Source organism: Ahaetulla prasina, chromosome 8 (genome assembly GCF_028640845.1).
Source record: "Ahaetulla prasina isolate Xishuangbanna chromosome 8, ASM2864084v1, whole genome shotgun sequence".
Classification (NCBI taxonomy): domain Eukaryota; kingdom Metazoa; phylum Chordata; class Lepidosauria; order Squamata; family Colubridae; genus Ahaetulla; species Ahaetulla prasina.
Window position 1 is genome coordinate 56,566,605 of NC_080546.1, and position 19,756 is coordinate 56,586,360.

General features: G+C 39.4%; 1 long non-coding RNA gene across 3 annotated transcripts in view; it reads left to right on the forward strand.

Moving 5' to 3' along the window:
• The window catches only part of LOC131202975 (uncharacterized), a 34,336-nt gene that overhangs the window by 4,907 nt on the left and 9,673 nt on the right, over positions 1-19,756 (forward strand). Inside the window, exons 2-3 of one of the 3 annotated variants that reach the window (XR_009156266.1) lie at positions 1,532-1,611; positions 8,174-9,668. The exons of the other annotated variants lie outside the window; for them this stretch is intronic. This is a non-coding gene — a long non-coding RNA (uncharacterized LOC131202975). Of the gene's footprint in view, positions 1-1,531; positions 1,612-8,173; positions 9,669-19,756 lie in introns of those variants that run through there. 3 annotated transcript variants of the gene reach the window in all.

A 19,756-nucleotide genomic window follows, 5' to 3' on the forward strand; every position in this document is an offset into this window, starting at 1 on the left:
GAGCTATAGATGTGTTTAAGGATTATCTTATACACCAACCATATGCAGCTACAACGTTGATGAAAAAATAACTTTGCAATCAATATTCAGAGGTTTGTAAAGCAAAGAAAAGCTGAAATATGATCAGAAGCACTGTTGTGGTTTCACTTAGCAACCACGTCACTTAATGACTCCTGATTCCAATTGTGGCTGCTAAGTGAGGACTACCTGTAGTAGGATATATATATATATAGTCTTATGAAAATCAGAGCAAACCATTACCAGAAAAGCAATCATTGAGGGTAGTTAAGAATTCCCAGTCTGTAAGTAGTGATAGAAACCTTCCATTCATGACGGGCTTACTGCCTGTTCTCTTTACATTGTTGCTCAGCAATATATTTTCTCTCTCTTTTTGTTTTCTGATGCCATCCAAATGCCTAGATTCCAGGTGCCTGGTTGCAACACTTTATCAGCTGCTTGCATATGTGCAACACTTCATTTTAATTAGCCTCAAGATCTAAGTCTCAGATGGAATAGCAGGGGTCCCTAATTATCATCACAAATTAGTGATCTGCCCAGAAAATGAGGAATGCATAAGGCATTAAGCTGTCAGAGGCCAGTAGTACAATTAAGAAGAATAGCTGAGAAAATGAGAGATAAGGAAATTATTTTTTAAAAAAACTTCCCCCAGATCTCAAATTAGTTTTAGTGGTTTGTGTTTATAAAACATTTTGACTGATTTTACACACTGTAAGTCTGTTCTGTCTTTCAAAGATATATCTGATATCATACATGTAACATATCTATTAGAATTATAAGGTTATTTATGAAACAAGTTTATGAATCATATTTTTGAGACATTAGTAATTTTTAAAAGTGTTGCCTAGTTGTGTAATGGGCTCAAAAGATGAAGATACCCTCTATCTTTACAAGCTGGACTGCAATGGGCAGGAGAATACCCTACAACCCTGCTGCCTCAGTAGTCTACCAGCATAGCTGACAATCCGTCATGATGTCTGTAGTACTCAATACATTATGACCATGTAGCCAATGACATATCAGCAACCTCCCCAACATTGTTGCAGTGTGAATACATCTTCACTGTTCACTTCTGGTAACAGACCACATATCTTCTAATATGTGGTCTGTTACTCTATAACAGAGGAATGTCTCTTTGAAAGAACATAATTATGGAATGTGCACATTTTGGCATCAGATGCTATAAATAAGCTTTCTTGAGTCCTTACTTTTCTCTTGTGAACTTTTAACTGTGGTTGAAAATTGGAGAGGCAATGTTTTTCCATTTTGCTAATCTGGCAGAATGTCTATATCAATATCTGTAAATATTTTATTTTTTACACACACCTGTTTTAGAACCAGTGTCTGTGGAGTATGTATAACTGTATAAGCTGTTTAGTTTGCTCCTTATACATATTTTCTAATCTAGAGGAGCATGAAAGCCAATAATACTTGCAAGCTAAAATGAAATATGTGATCATCATGGAAAACATGAAATAGGTGTACACAAGAAAATTTTTTCTTCTTATTTTAGGATATTTTATGGTGATAGCTCAGTCCTCAACATTCTTACCTGGAAGTAAATCCCATTGGGATCACTAGGATTTATTCCGGGTAAGTGTACCTGAAAGTCTATATCTTAAACTACATATGCCAACCTGGTTACAAACATAGTATCTATTTTTCACAGAAGTTAAAAGTACTTAAAATGACATAAATGAAAGATCAATCCATTTTTCTACTTTTACTGGCAGGGTAAGGAAATGAACTTATCCATTCTTTTAGCAAGTGTGCCAGTGAGAAAGAATTGTGGCTAAATTAAACACTAAAAAATTAATTATTTTTCAGAGCTTTGAGAAATTGAGTATTAAAGCCTCTGCCCATGTGATAGTGGTTCATTATAAGTAGATCAAATTTTCAAATAAAGGACATGCCATAATTTTAATTTTAGATGCAAAGACTGGACTTGACACAGGGTCTTGAAAGATCTTGGAAGTAAATAGGAATTGAAGTGATGTAATTGATAATGAATTTCTAAACCGTTAGCCATTGTTAGTACTTTGAAGAAAAATCCTCTGTAGGTCTTAAAACTTGCAAGTGTGAATAGTAATGAAGATGTGAATTTTAATCTTTCCTTATTCCTATACTTTGTTTGTGGAAAAGATCTGATTTTAATCCCATCTAACTTATTTCAGGGATATCTGATTATGCAAAGCAGTGTATCCATATTTGGTCAAATGTGGTTGTCCTATTACTTTAATCCATTTCTATTATGATGGGAAATTCAAATGTAATCATGTCTTAATTCTCATTGCACTTAAAATATTTTTAAAACTAGGCTCAGCTTTTCATAAGAAAAATGTCAGAGATCTGGAAATTTTTTATTATTTCTGACACTATATGTAGTCGTTGTAAAAGAAACTGTTGAAGCACATTTCTATAGGTAATTTTAATTTATCTTCATTTTTATTAGCAATCTAAAATGTAAAGCTGCATGAATGACCTTAGTATTATCTAATAGCCATATTGCCAACAGATGCACCATAGTAATAGGAAAAGAAGCTAATACTCAGCTCTGTACATAGGGATCATACATTCACTGCCAGAAACATGCCAATATCTGTAATAGATTGCCTGTCAGAAAGCATGTGTTGAATATCAATATTTAATAGTAAGGAGTAAGTTTTCAAGAATCCCTCCATTAAGATATGTAACCCTCTAACAATAAAAATAATGAGTAGCCTGGATTGTATTCAAGTCATGCATTCTGATTAGTCCAGCTGAAGCTTATCTGAAACTGTAATTCAAGCCTTTTGTCCATGTGCTGCCATAAAAGACAATGGTGTCAAATGCACAGAATTAATTAAGATCTCTTTCTTTCCCTTCCTTCCTCCCTTCCTCTCTCCCCTCCCTCTCTCCCTCTTTCTTTCTTTCTTTCTTTCTTTCTTTCTTTCTTTCTTTCTTTCTTTCTTTCTTTCTTCTCATTTTTGTATTGTATTGTTTATCATTGTATGAGATTCCTTGGTACAGTATACAGTTAGTACTAGAGTTTCAACCACAATTGAGCCAAAATGTTTCACAACATAAGTGAAACATTTATTGAGTTTAGCCCCACTTTACGACTTTCTTGCCACAGTTGTTAAGTGAACCACTGCAGATGTTACATTAGTAACATGGTTGTTAAGTGAATCTGGCTTCCCCATTGACTTTGCTTGTCAGGTGGCAAACATTGGTCACATGACCCTGGGACACTGCAACTGTCATAAACATAAATCAGTTGCCAATCATCTGAATTTTGATAACATGATTGTAGAGATGCTGCAATGATCATAAATGTGAAAAACGGTCATAAGTCACTTTTTTCAGTGCTGTTGTAACTTTGAATGGTCACTAAATATATTGTTGTAAATCGAGGACTACCTGTATTTTAAAATCATCACCTCTTCCTTTTTAATGGAGCAAATTAAAATTTTAAGACTACTTCCATCCATTTTGTTCAGCAACCTTCAGTTTTTATATGAAGTGAGAAGTATTGCTAAACAAAGTATGTTGGGAAATTGCAAGGACTGTCAAGGACAGAGAGAAGCCACATGACTATTACTCTTGTTGCCTAATATAAGATAATTCAAAATGGTTAGAATTAAAGTATTCAGTTGTTCTTTTACCTCCAGTAATGCCTGACATTCCATCTCACTGCTCAGGACAGTGACTAAAACTCTTAGTTTTCATCCACATGGCACCTGCAGTTGTATATGTTTTAACTCCTAGATTTCTCAGCAATAGCCACTTAAGAATTCTGGCAGTTGAAGGATAACAAATGCATTTAGTATTGTTCTTTACTACTAGAGGATCATTAATGTTATAGCAAAGGTATGGAATAGGACAGAATCACTGAATCATAGAATTGGAAAGATCCATTGAGATAATAAAACCCAACTTTTGCTCAGTGTGGCATCTCCCATCTATATATATTTTTAAATAATTGTAGCAGGGCCCAAGGTTACATGTGTGACTGTTAAATCTGAAAAAACATTATGATATGTGAATGACCTTGGAAGGCAGGAGGAAGATCTGCAGATTGGACAACAGTCAAATAAGAGGCAGCTGCAGAAGGAATGGAAGGTGCAAAGTCTCATATGGTACCCTTGTTAGTTTCTTGGACTATAAAGGGGGAATCTTTCAGACTTGCAAGATTCTTTTAAGGTAGAGCTAGTTCTTCTGGGTGCACTTCTTGTCTGGCCTACTTTGTAAGGTTGACAAAAATGTTCTAAATATGGATTAACAATAAGCAGTTTTGTTTTATTAAATTTCATATAAACATCTGTCTAGTTCAGGGGTCTCCAACCTTGGCAACTTTAAGACTTGTGGACTTCAACTCCCAGAATTCCTCAGCCAGCAAAGCTTGAAGTCCACAATCTTAAAGTTGCCAAGGTTGGAGACTCGTGGTCTAACTTGTCTATCTTTTTGAAAATGCTTCTATTTTTGGTTCACAGAAAAGTTTTATGATCCAAAACTTAGTTTATGTTCTTTTTTAGACATTGAAGGGGTGCTTGTTTATTTGATGTCTAACAAAAAAGCTAAATTTAACCATTTAAATAAATAGGAGAAAAAACTCCTCTCTCTCCTAAAACAGGAGAGAAAGACCTATAATTCATTGTTATCAATCCAAGTAGTCTGAATTGTAGCCCTCAAGAAATAAAAATATGGGGAATTTTTTAAATAATTGGTACGATATGGCACCTACAGCTAAGCAAGTAAGTTGGCTGGCTTGCTGTGTATCAACTGTACCAAATAATTTTCAAACAATGAGTCTTTGTTTCCTGACAGAAAGATCAAGAGGTGTCATTATTAATGATAGTCTTGCTTAACAGATTCATTAATAGTCTAAAAGCGAGATTAGGTCCCGTAAGATCTGTTAAGTTGGTATATTCTTAGAGAAGTAAGGCCCAAATTCCAGAGGAACAGGATGAATACAAAATATGTTTTTGTAGTATTAAATATTGTTCTCTTAAACATCATGTGTGTCCAAATATTACTGATATCCAGCAATTCAAATATATTTGCCATTCAGAAAATTATATGATCTAGTGCACTAACCCTATACAGGTAGTCATGTAGTTCTTTAATGTTCAGTTACAAAGGCACTGAAAAAGATGACTTATAATCATTTTTCACACTTATGACCATTGCAGCATCTCCAGGATCACGTGATTTAAATTTGGATGCTTGACAGCTGACTCACATTTATGATGGTTGCAGTCATGTGATCCCCTTTTACAACCTTCTGACAAAGTCAATGGGGAAACTAGATTCACTTAACAACTGTGTTACTATCGTAAGAACTGCAGTGATTCACCTAATAAATGTGGTGAGAAAAGTTGTAAAATAGGGCAAAATTTACTTAACAAATTTCTCACTTGGCAACAGATTTTGGGCTCAGTTGTGATTGTAAGATGAGGACTACCTGCATTATATTTTGTGTACATTTGGAGCTCCAAAATCTTTGATTTCCTCCCTTTTATTTCACAACAGAAACAGATATAGTTCCTCTTGTGAAATAATTGGAGACCTATGGACGAAAACATTCTTCTTGTGCATAGAAGCAAGCAAAGTGCTAAACATCAGAGAATGTGAGATTTGATGAATTGCTATATCTTCCCCCGCCACTGCAAAAAATGTTTATTGAAACAGTAATGGCATGCACAATTTTTGTTTTATCATTAAATCCTTTTTGGCATCTGTCTATAGCTAGCTAACTAGCTAGCTTGCTATTCAGCTAGTTATATCTAACTATAATTATAAATGCCCTTTACTTAAAGGGAAAATGCCTTATTCACTCAGTTCAACCAAGTTATTATTCCTAGGTCGTTCAATTATGGCCTTAATTATTTAATTTCAAAAAAGCAGAATGTCAAAAAGCATTAAATATGAACTCTATTGGGAATCTTGTGAGAAACAAATGCAGAGTGGGGATTTTTATTTTTTCACTCCTTTGCCTCAACTAGAGGTGTAAATTTTTGGCAGCTGTGAAATTCAGACTCATGCCTTCTTTAAGATACAATTGAAAGTTTTCTGACTGCTTCGCATTTACGATTCTATGAAATATGGAAGTCTCAGGTTCACAATGACTGATAATGTGACAGTGAAGATTTTGTCTATCTGTATGTATGTTTGTGTTTAACATTCATTATATAATATTCATATTTTTAAACTAAATTCTTTGCAAGGGAGAAATCATGGCACCAAACTGTGGTATATTGCTGTTATACAGTAAAGTGAAATGTCTTTTGTTCAGATAACAAATATCTACATTCTCCAGAGTAAACTAACATTCAAGCATGCATGTGTGGTAAACTTGGAAGCAAACAGTGGCATTTATTTTATTTTTTAAAAAAACACAAGTGCAAAATAATGCAGCAGCACCCTCAAGAGGAGATTAATATTATAGCATGGCCTATGGAAAAAACTATGGAAACTGGGAAAGTGAAAATACTATGATATTTAGTAATCAAGATATCCATAAAAAGGGGGGAAACTGTAAAAAAAATGAAATGTCAGTGATCATGCCAAGAGAAATGGCATAATATAAATTGAGTTAATGATGCCAGCAAGTATTGATTGTTAAATCAGAATGACACCAAATGAATTAGATACAGAATGGGTGTAATTTGTGTAATTTAAGACTTTGGGAGAAGCTCACAAACTAGATAATGGTAATGGTGCTGCAGTTCTGTTAGTTTTACCTTCCTCAAACACTAATTTCTTACTTTTTATTTAAATGCCAAATATTTATCAAATTATAAATATTATATAAATGTCTATCCAAAGTATACAGATACTTGCAGAAAACTGAACCCATATGATTATATGCGTTCCTGTCATACAATGTACCGGTACTAAAGTTCTACATATTCAATATAATCATGGAATCATAGAACTGGAACAGGTTATTATGCAGTGAATCAAATTACTTACTCCATGAAGAATATCAGATTAAATTATCCTTGGGTATAGATTAAATTATCCTTGGGTAATGTCTGTCCAGCCTCTGCTTTGAACACATCTAGCAAAAGAATGGCCCCATCTGCTCTAAATAATTGATTGTGCTTTCAAACTGCTCTGGATAGTCCACCAGAAAATGCTTTTCTGAAATTTAAGATCATGATTCTTTATTTTAGGATAAGTTCATATCTGTTAACTTGAATCAGGCATTAAAACTAATTGTAGCTTTCTAAACTGAGTCATGTTTAATAACACAATCTTAGATTTCCAGTTCTTAATTACTTACATTAATACTGATGGATTTCATAATAGTAAAGAATGATCAGTATGATTTTCAAATACCGTATATACTCGAATATAAGCCGATCCGAGTATAAGCCGAGGTCCCCAATTTTACCCCAAAAACTGGGGTAAACTGGGGACTCGAGTATAAGCCGAGGGTGGGAAATGAGGCACCTACCGGTTGAAACCCTCCTCCCTCAGCTGAGAAGGCTGGCGGCTCCCCGCCCGCCCTCTCACTGCACCGCAGGGCTTCAGTCCGTAAAATGTGAAAAAAAAAAACTCGAGTATAAGCCGTATATACTCGAGTATAAGCCGAGGGGCTTAAAAAAAAACAACCTTGAGTATAAGCCGTATAGACCCGAGTATAAGCCGAGGGGACGTTTTTCAGCACAAAAAATGTGCTGAAAAACTCGGCTTATACTCGAGTATATACGGTAGCTGTTCCTAATTGTAGCTGCCAGCTATAATACTAACTAAACAGTACTTTTCATCCAATTAAAAGTAAGTTTTAATAGTGTCACTTCTTCATAGTCTACTGACCACAAGGGGAAATGGGTAATGAATTAAGAATTTTCTTCTCTGATTCCTCTTTAAATCTTAGGCTGCTTGCTCTTTTTCTGTGAGATTTCTTGCTTATTGACTATTTTATCTGTTGATTGTATCATTGGCTTCACTATGCTCAAGCTAGAAACTTACTGATCTGGAACATACTTGGAACACTTTCCAGTATTAATGTCACTAAGTAAGATATTAATAAAGAAATATCTGATCTAAAAAACAGATTAGCCTGATGGATGCACAACAGGAGAGTACTTTAGTATTTTATGAAACATTTAAAAATTGCTTGTCTGCTTGCTTTATTTATTTATGATATATCATTCTTATCTTTCAGAACTTCAATTATACATTTCTTCCTCCAATGTTGAGTCCACAAAGAAACCCAACCTCACTAGAAGGTTTTCCCTGTTTACAGAGATCTTTCTGTCTGTTCCAGCACTTTGGAGACTAGCAATCATTTAAAAATGGAAAATTGTCATATACATATCTGTAAAGGGAAGAGTAATATTTGTGATATGTGATATTTCAAATGTTAAACTCCAACTCACATCTGATCCTGTCAGGCCTCAGATAGCTAGCAGCATCCTATCAAAATTTGGTCTTCCTCATGCCTTTTTGGAACACCACACATTTTCCAAATTTGCAGTTATGCTAGAGGAAAAACCCTTCAAAGAGAAGCTATGTCTTTTAAGTAAAGAAAAGGTGGACTGACTTTAGATGACATAAATTCGCTACACTTTATACAAATTTGCTTTATGCAAATTCAATATGGCAATTTATTATTTCATCCAATAATTCTGTATGGGTGTGCAGAAACATGTCAAAACTTCTTCCATAAAAAATGAATATGTTGAATATGTTGAATATTTTTCTTGTACAAAATCGCTTTTCTGCCCTCACTATCCTTATTTACTGTGCTTGTGCCAATTGTATATCCTCTTCCATATCTGAACCTGTAATAGCCATGATATCAAAATGGGCATCAACATTTTGTGTAAACACCATACTTAAAAAGAAAAGGATCTCTCTAATCATGACCTTGGTGAAAGAACCTCACCCTCGGATGAGCTTATATTGAAAGCTGAGCAAAAAATCATAGTGTTGTGATGCATTCTAACTGCCTATCTGCCATGATAACCATGCATATTGGATATGAAAAAAGATGGAGACAATAATTTCACTCATAGAATCTACAACATGACAGAAATACATTTGAAGAACATAAGTTTTTGGAATTTACAAGCACATTTGTCAGTGTATTCTTCATAATCCCCTTTTTCTACCAATTCAGTGTCTTGCTTTATGCAAATTCACTTTATGCAAGTTTTGGGAAAACAGCTCTATTATAAAGCAAGGAAAGTTTGATAATTTCCTAATTTAAAAAAATAAGATACATAGATTAATAATGAGCTTTTCATGACATACTACTGCATATAATAATTAAGCCAAATGAAATGAAGTCATTGACCAAATGTAACTATGTTGTCTACAGTTAACCATGGGCATTTCCCTAATTCATGTATTATAGGAGAAATATTTCTAAGTTCATATCCTAAATATGTGAAGTATTTGTGCAATTTTAAAAAGTGTTAAGCCATTCATAATATTTTCCCTAGTTTTATATTTTTAATACAGAAGAATTTGAGAGAGTCCAAGTAGGAATGAGCAACATACACTTTCACTTCCCATCCAATTTATCCATCATTCTTGGTTCCAAAACAAAAATATAGCCTCAGTGCTGTTATTTGTAATTCAATCCATACTATTACTCAACCGAGAAATTGTTAGCTTAGGTACTGCAGGAAATCTTTATGGCATACAGAAGTTGAGATTTGTTGGTCCTTTATTAATATTGAATGGAACTTTCCAATATGGACAATATCAGTGAAAAAACACCTTATATATAATAAGCTCTCATCCAATATTCTCCACTGGATTTGCATCTTTGCTAAAAGTGCAAAATTAGAAAGTCTATGTTAGAACATATCGATTAATGCTATCAATCTTCACATAGAGGTACTCGTCTAGCAAGAGTATCTCATATTAAAGTATCCAAAACTAATAAATACCATTCTACTTCTTGTCTAATAAAATAAGTGTGAAAGTGATTTGTCATAAATCATTGCAACTGGGTACATAGAAAATTATTTACAATGGCTTGTGGCCAGTTCAACAAAATTGGCTTTCTCAGTGACAGAAAAATGTGATAGTATCTTTGAAGCAATTAAAGAGATATTATTATCCACTTAATTACAGTTTAGTGTCTGAATACAAGAATTCTGGAATGTAGTTTTACTAAAAAATCTACAATATGGGCAAATTTCAACTATAAAGAAACATTCAGAACTGTTGCGTTCTTTTTAATGTAACAGTCATAGTATCAAATTTAATCAGAAATTCTCAAGATCAGTATAATTAGACTAGACAAAGTATATATTTGCTTGCAGAAACATCTGTTGAAGAATCTCCTGAGTGCTATCAGTTAGGTGCCAAGTATTTATCACTCCATATTTCCTTTCTAGATGAAAGTATGTGACATTCTACATTATTTCACTTTGATTTTCAATTTCCAAAAATTGTACCAGCCCAGTTGTATACTAATTATGCTATAATATGTTCAGTATCCTTTATGATGATGGACAGTTCAAATGATTAATTGTTGAATGATAATATACTGTATGCTTAATGGATTTCTACCAATTCCAGGGTGTCTTGTTATCTTAAATGTCTATTGGAGGACAATAATTTCTGAATGAAAGAAATGCTTACATTGCTTAATATACATTCAAATCTGGATTCCAAAATTGATAGTTTCAGTAGATGTAACTTTGGTATCTATTTTACCTATTTTTCATAGTCACAAAGTGGATAGCCTCCTTGGTATGGTGAGACCTGCTATATCTTTTATAGTATTTATTTTATTTATTTATTTGATTTTTATACCGCCCTTCTCCCGAAGGACTCAGGGCGGTGTACAGGCAAGATAAAACCAACAATATAATATACAGTTTAAAATGCAATTTAAAAACTTATTTAAATTAGCCTGAAAATTAAAATTTGCCATGAACTAAAAACCCCATTTAAAATTATTAAAATTTAACATTAAAATTCAATTTAAGCCAGCCCCGCGCGGATAAAAAGGTGTGTCTTCAGTTCGCGACGGAATGTCCGAAGGTCAGGTATTTGGCGTAAACCGGGGGAAGCTCGTTCCAGAGTGTGGGAGCCCCCACAGAGAAGGCCCTTCCCCTGGGGGCCGCCAGCCGACATTGCTTGGCGGATGGACCCTGAGAAGTCCCTCTCTGTGAGAGTGTACGGGTCGGTGGGAGGCATGTGGTAACAGCAGGCGGTCCCATAAGTACCCAGGTCCTAAGCCATGGAGCGCTTTAAAGGTCGTAACCAACACTTAAAGTGCACTCGGAAGGCCACAGGTAGCCAGTGCAGTCTGCGCAGGAGTGGTGTTACGTGGGAGCTACGCGTAGCTCCCTCTATCACCCGCGCAGCTGCATTCTGGACTAACTGAAGCCTCCGAGTGCACTTTAAGGGGAGCCCCATGTAGAGAGCATTACAATAATCCAAGCGAGAGGTAACGAGCGCATGAGTGACTGTGCATAAGGCATCCCGATCAAGGAAGGGGCGCAACTGCCGAACCAGGCGAACCTGGTGGAAGGCCCTCCTGGAGACGGCTGTCAAATTATCTTCAAACGACAGCCGATCATCCAGGAGAACACCTAAGTTGCGCACCCTATCCTTTGGGGCCAGGAACTCGCCTCCAACAGCCAGCCGCGGCTGCAGCTGACTGAATCGGGATGCCGGCATCCACAGCCACTCCGTCTTGGAGGGATTAAGCTTGAGCCTGTTTCTCCCCATCCAGACCCGTACGGCTTCCAAACACCGGGACAGCACTTCAACAACTTCATTGGGGTAGCCCGGGGTGGAAAAGTACAGCTGAGTGTCATCAGCGTACTGCTGGTTTCTCACCCCGAAACCACTGATGATCTCACCCAACGGCTTCATGTAGATGTTGAACAGCAGGGGCGAGAGAATCGACCCCTGTGGGACCCCACAAGTGAGGCCCCTCGCGGTCGACCTCTGCCCCCCTGTCAACACCGTCTGCGACTGTCGGAGAGATAGGAGGAGAACCACCGATATACGGTGCCTCCCACTCCCAATCCCCCCAACCGGCGCAGCAAGATACCATGGTCGATGGTATCGAACGCCACTGAGAGGTCTAATAGGACCAGGGCAGAGGAATAACCCCTGTCCCTGTCCCTCCAGAGATCATCCACCAATGCGACCAAAGCTGTCTCCGTGCTGTCTCCGGGTCGGAAGCCGGACTGGAACGGGTCTAGATAGACATCTTCATCCAGGTATTGGGGTAGCTGTCGTGCCACAGCACTCTCTACAACCTTCGCAACAAAGCGAAGGTTGGAGACTGGACGATAATTACCCAAAATAGCTTGGTCCAGGGAGGGCTTCTTAAGGAGGGGTCTCACCACCGCCTCTTTCAAGGCGGCAGGGAAAACCCCTTCCAACAAAGAAGCGTTGATAATCCTCTGGAGCCAGCCTCGTGTCACCTCCTGGGTGGCCAGTACCAGCCAGGAAGGGCACGGGTCCAGTAAACATGTCGTGGCGTGAAGTCTCCCCAACAACCTGTCCACGTCCTCGGGAGCCACAGGGTCAAACTCATCCCAAATGGACTCAACAAGACGTGCCTCCTCTCCCTCGCTTGGATCATCCCAAATTCGGTCCAGACCGTCCCTCAGCTGAGCGATTTTATTGTATAGATAACCACTAAACTCCTTGGCTCGTCCCTGCAAGGGTCTTCCCGCACCTCCTGATGTAGGAGAGAGCGGGTCACCCGAAACAGGGAGGCCGGGCGGTTATCTGCCGACGCAATGAGGGTGGAGGCGTAAGAACGCCTCGCTTCCCTCATTGCCACTAGGTAGGTCCTAGAATAGGACCTAACTAGTGTCCAATCAGCTTCGGAGCGACTGGACCTCCAGGTGCTCTCTAGGCATCTTCTCCGACGTTTCATCTCCCTCAGCCCCTCGGAGAACCAAGGGGCCGGACGAGACCTGCGCCGGGTCAGAGGCCGCAAAGGCGCGACACGGTCCAAGGCCCCGGCCGCGGCCTGTTCCCAGGCCACGACCAGTTCCTCAGTCGTGCCGTGGGCCAGATCCTCAGGGAATGGCCCAAGCTCCGTCAGGAACCTCTCAGGGTCCATCAGGCGCCTGGGACGGAACCAACGTATAGGTTCCGTCTCCCTGCAATGGTGAATGGCGGTTCGGAAGTCTAGGCGAAGGAGAAAATGATCCGACCATGACATTGGTTCTGTTACTAAATCATCTAACACCAGATCATTTAACCACTGTCCAGAGATATAAATCAGATCCAGCGTGCCTCCCCCCATGTGCGTAGGGCCATCATTTACTCGAATCAGGTCCAAGGCCGTCATGGAAGCCTGGAACTCCCGAGCTGCCGTCGATAACAAGCCAACTGATGGCAGGTTGAAATCCCCCATGACTATAAGTCTGGGGGTCTCAACCGCCACAGCGGCAAGTACCTCCAACAGCTCAGGCAGGGCTGTGGTCACGCAGCAAGGAGCCAGGTACGCGATCACCAAGCCCAACTGATTCCTATGGCCCCACCGCACATAGAGGGATTCACAGCCGGCAATCTGAGGAACAGTGGTCTCCCTCGGCTCTAGATCTTCCTTAATAACAACCGCCACCCCCCACCCCTACCTTGGGGCCTCGGCTGATGAAATGCTCGGAAACCTGGAGGGCACATCTCAACAAGGGGGACCCCCCCATCTGGGCCCAACCAGGTCTCCGTAATGCCCATAAGGTCCGCAGACTCCCCCTGAATAAGATCGCAAATCAGGGGAGCCTTGTTAACCACGGACCGGGCATTACATAACATCAGCCGAAGATCCAAGCTCTGAGGATCATGGCCACCCGAGGAACGGGTAGGGACTGAGGGGCCGGAGCACGTGATCGCTTTCAGACATCGAACACGTGCTCCCAAAACTCGATACGGCCCCCCCGCCATATCTGCCTCTCCCACTTACCGTACAGATTGAACAACCCTCTAATCCTGGAACAACGTCCTCCCCCCCTGCCTTCGGACAAGATAGAATAGTGTCGCGAACTAGCGCAGGGGCTGGATCCCTCCCCGACGGGTTCTCACCCCCACCCGTCAAATCCCTCCCCCCCCTTAAAAAACCCTTATTTAAAAATCTATTTAAAAAGCCCCACAAATTCTTCTTGGCCACATGCCACCTCTCTGGGTCCCAAGACCCTTCGTTAAGGTAAGCCCTCGATAGCTTGGAGGGCCATTCCTGCGAGGCAGGGGAACCTCACAGTCGTAGTAGTTCGGCAAATGAATATCTCATGGAGAAATAGTCCGTACAATCGCGGTAAAAATGTCCATCCTTAGCCGTCGGAGATGTTACCATCGTGTCCAAAGATCGCCAAGACCCAACATTAGATGGTCAACCATGTGGGTCCTAGTCCGTAGGAGTCCGTGGGACCACAGGATAAAAAAGGTCTCCCTCGAATTCCCATTCGAACGCCCTCGAACGCACCATTCACGGGACAACAACCCGTGTAGTCCGATAATTGAAACGACACCGCCGGTGCCCTCATGCCGTCCATGCCTCCACCACTAAGCTGGCAAATTAAACCTCTGGGCCCAATATGGCCCCAGCGTGCCGCTATGCCGCTGTTAAAATTGTCTAGGCCAAGCCACCTCTCCATCGCTGATGGAAAGAGCAACTCAAAGAGAGGTAAGCTGCTGATGGCAATTGCGGTATTTTGGCAGGCCATGGCAAAAGTCAGCAGTGGGGAGAAAACGATGTTCCAGTCCATGAAGGGAGGGAGGGGGGGCGATGTTCATGTCCATCCAAGTTCCGCCCCAGCAACCAAAATTAACAGCGACCCAAAAACACCCGGTATCCAGCATACCACCTTCGATGCCCTCCGTCGGTGTTCGGGACGCTCCTCAGCCTTCGTTGGTATCCTTTGTAGGTATCCGTTAGTATCCACGGTCAAACGACTGGAAAAACAGCTGAATCATGCCGGGCGTCTCCTCATAACCCCCCCAACATGGCCGCCGCCGTTCGCTGCTCGGAAACATCCTCCGGCTCCGTACTCGGCAGCCGAGAGTTCAATGAAGCCTGAAGACCTCGCTCTCGGTGGCCGGGAAGATCACAAAACCGGGGCCAGAGTGCAGGCAGCTAGGCAAGCGGCAGAACGGCATCGCGGCCCAAGGATTTTCCAGCCGCGGTCTCCGCGAGTTTCAAAACGCCGCCATAACGCGCATGCGCAGAAGAAAAGAAGAAAAGTAGCTGGATATCTGTGCTTCGCTACGAAACTATATGATCAGGCTTCATAAAACGACACTTAAAGCTTGAAAATGAATGCATAGTTACGAACGGGCATAATCATACTACTTCTGTAGTCATGGGTGCATTGAAACGACCTTGGTGCTCTGCAGAAGGCTTCCTATAGCTGTTAATCACCACTTGGAAGGCCTTGTGGCCCTTAGGAACAGAATCAACAGCAGCCTTAAGTTCTAGAAGATACTTCTTGTGTTCACGCAGAAACTTCTGCAGTTGGCTAATCAGTTCTGGATTAACGACAGGGCAGATTACACTATGGATGTCCCTCTCATTGTCATCATCATTGACAAAGTATATCTGGAGAAATGAAGGCTGCTGCTGAGGCCCCGCCATGATACTCCCTATCCTGTGGTAGTCCTGCCCCTGCACTTTGAATGTTGGCATAAAATTTCCGTCCTTCACCTCTCTGGCTCCAAAAGACGTCATTTGGAAGCATCCATTATACTTCCGGACAGCAGAAAAAGTGCTCTGCCATTGGATGCTGATGGATGAGAAGGCCGTGTAAAGGTTCAGGGTAGGTCTCAAGGGGAGGGAGCTGGACTTTACCGTCACTGTAGCACATCCCGGGAGTCTCATCCCACCACTTCAGGGCACAGCACCAAGCACGGTAACTGAGGTCCGAGATCAACAACCTTTTCCCTGGAGTAATCAATCTGAGGTTCATATTTAAAACCAGTCAAATACTTATTAGTCCAAGGCATTGATCTTTTCATTATATTTAGCTGTAGCTGCCTGATTAACATAGAGGTTATTAAATGCATACTTTTTTACAGTCTTTCTGTTGACTTCAGGATGACTTTGATGATACTTTTTTGCAGCTTCCCTTACTTCTTCCCTTACCTGATCTTCGGACTTTTCGCCGTGAGCTGAAAACGCACCTATTTATTCAAGCGGGACTGGCTTGAGAGTTTTAAATGTTTTATTAATTTTAATTGGGGCTATTTATAATTTTAAAATTTTAAATTGTTTAAATTCTCGGCCATTTGTAATATGCTTGTTTTAGTTTTGTTTTTAAATGTGTACATTGTGGGCTTTTTTAATATTGGCTGTACACCGCCCTGAGTCCTTCGGGAGAAGGGCGGTATAAAAATCTAATTAATTAATTAATTAATTAATTAATTAGTTAGATAAATAAATAAATAAATAAATAAATAAATAAATAAATAAATAAATAAATAAATAAATAAATAAATACTTGTGTTTTCCTAATCACATCTGTAAATCTTTTCCTGCATTTTTTCCCTCTTTTCTCTTTAACTGTTGTTACAGTAGAAGGAGCAGATTTTTCTGAACAGAGGAGGTCAGTGTAAGAAATGATTTGGGACTGGGACACTATGCAGGAGAAATTCAATTCACAATCCATTGGCTCAGTGGTGGTCGGTGATTGAAACTCATAAGGGAATATTTCTCCTACCACCTTGAGTTCAGAAGCAGTTCCATAGGTGGAAGGCATAGATATTTTGGCAAGGTAGTGTCATTTAGTATTGTAAGGAGCCCCTGAGTGAAGGAGTGGAACAGGTAACGGAATGTGAGGCAACTGGCAGTTGCGACACAGTTCCTTTCAGGTGGGGAGAGGGAGTAGAACGTCTAACTCCTTAGCATCAGAGTGTGTGAATGTAATACTGTATATGAAATACTAATGATCTGATGGTCATTTTTAAAAATCCTTTCTTAGCGAGCACCTAGAAGCCAAGAGGAACATATGTGCCAAATTTCAAGCTTGTAGGCTTTAGCATTCTGGAGATTTCGTGATGAGTGAGTGGTATTTGGCTCTTATACTGTGTATATATAGAGTTGCCCTTTCTGGCTTCTAAATGTAAACACAAAACGAGTGGCAGAATGCATAAGAACAATGATGAACGCATCTTTACTGATCATCAGCATACTGTTAATCAATTTCCAGACTTTATTATTAGGAAGTAATAATAATAACTGACAGCATCTTAGCTCCAGGAATTTTTAAATGATGCAGATATTTTAATATCTATTTCAGTCCAGCTTCAAATCTAGCTTTGGTTATCTTGAAAGTTGATTTTGCTTGGAATGTGGCAGGAAGATGATCTTGACTTTTTCATAGTTTGCATGGTATTCCTGCACATCATAATACTAGGCACCTGTGGGGGTGGTGTCTAAGAAGGATGAATGATTCCAGCTGCTTCAATGTGCAGTTTTACAAGATATTGAAAATAGTAGAGACTGCATCTTCTTCCTAATCATTTGGAAGTGAAGGGGAAATGGCATTAATTAATTAATGTAATTAATAAAATAAATTACACCTTTCCAAATTCAGCCCCCCCCCCCAAAAAAAGTTGTCAGCTCCTGGATAACACTTTTAAACAAGTGGATGGGGATATTAGGGATAAATAGGGATAACAGGAGATCAGAACCCTGGGAAGAAAAGCCACTGGGAGTTAATACAGAAAACAATATAAAATAGTATTTTTTATTAAAAGAAACACTATCTTTGTCAATATTTTTTGTAGTTCCACTTTAATTACTATCTTATCATAATTAGCAGGCATATCCAATCAACTTGCGTTTTTATATTCAACCATTAGTTTTGCTCTACTTAATCCAATGCATATTTTAGTTACATTAAGTCTATAAAGAAGTTGTAACCTTTTTAGGTTTGCTTCAGCTGCCACCCACACCATAACAAACAATTTTTGCTACATTGAAAAAGTGTATCTCATTCCCATTATTAAAATTCCATGATCAAGTTTCTCCAACAGAAGATAGTGTCAGGGATCCAAGTAACACCCCCAATGAAATCAAACTCTGAGGCTTGAAATTCCTCAAAGCTAACTTTATTAGAGATGTCATATTGGTACATCTGGGAAAACCCGCATCTGAGAGCTTCCAGGTTTTCCACACCCAAAAGAAAGTTCAAGATTTTGCCCTTCTCCCACATGTCGACCACACATTCCATCAGGTGCTGTCCAGAACAGAAGATACCTTCCCATTCTTCTCAACACAGCTGCAGGGTACCTTAGCCTTGAATTTCTATAAAGAATTTTATTTTGACTACGTATCTTCTTCCTTCTGTGCAATCCCCCCTCCCAATTTCGCACAGTAGGATTTGTGGCAGGCCTGAAGCCTGAAGGCACAAATGTAGAAAAATGGCTTCCAGGTCTGACAGACAGACTGTGGGCTTCATTTTTACCAATTTAAAGTAATTTTCTGTCTCTTGAAGGTAGAAGATACTATGATATATAGTGGTTAAGATACCAGGCTAGAAACCAGGACACTGTGAGTTCAAGTCCTGCCTTAGCCATGAAAGCCAGCTGGAGGACTTTGGGCCAGTGAGTCTCTCTCAGCCTCTTGGGGCCCTTCCACACTGGAACTTTGTGGTACCCCATAATCAGCTCTGGATTTATATGGTTTAGTATCAGAGTGAATTTACTTCTGACTGCGCTAAATAATACCTGAAATTATGTTTCCATTTTAAATGCTTGGTGGGCTTGTGCAACATTTCTACAATTTTAGGAACAAGAGTTTAGAGAATGGAGTTACCTCCAAAATATGAATATATTAAGGAAAATATAATCTTAACATGGGCATAGTAGTCTTTAAGTCATCATTTTCTACAAAGCAAATGAAATGACAGATCCTGCATATAACTCTTTTAAAATTTTATTTGCATTAAGGATCACTTTTGGCCCACGGTTTCCTTATACTTGATTCCAACCTGTACTTGCTGGTTCATTTCCTTTATTAAGTTAATTGTTTGGATCATTAATCTGTGTCAAGGAAGCTTTCCGAGTACTTGATGAGATTTTCAGGCATCAAGCTGTGAGGCATTAAAAATGATAAATTTACATCTAGGTAAAACGATGCCCTTCAGCTTCAATAATGAATCACCATTTTGTTTACAAATGAGTATTCTGCTCAAGACATGGCAGATAGATATAATTTTAAAGGGGAAATGGCATTACTTTTGGAGATGATCTATAGAACTGAAGGAATAACATGACCGAGAGATAAAAGATTTGGTGCAATTAATTTTTTATGTATGAATTTATAGATGCACATTTGAACTGATTCTGTCTGATCCTTGTTTTATAAAGGGGAAGCTTCCTTATGAAATGTCTTGAGTGGAAAATATATATTGGTTGCTTTATAAGTGTTCATTATTACTTAGGTCCTAATTAAAATAAGCTTTACAACCTACTATTAATATTTACAGTATTCTGATATTTATGCTGTCTTCAGTAGCTAAAAACCTCTGAAACCATAATCACATCTTGATCCATATCTGAATTGCAAGGCTAAAACTTTTCAAACTCACTTATTAGAATTTTATCCATAGTGTTATAAAGGTAAAGGAATTATTGAGTCTGTCATTTGCACCTCTATAACTGTCTGGTTCGGTTCTGCAACCCAACAAGAAAAACACAGACTTCAGAGGATAATTAGAGATGCAGAAAAAATAATTGCTACCAACCTGCCTTCCATTGAGGACCTGTATACTGCACAAATCAAGAAGAGGGCCGTGAAAATATTTACAGATCCCTC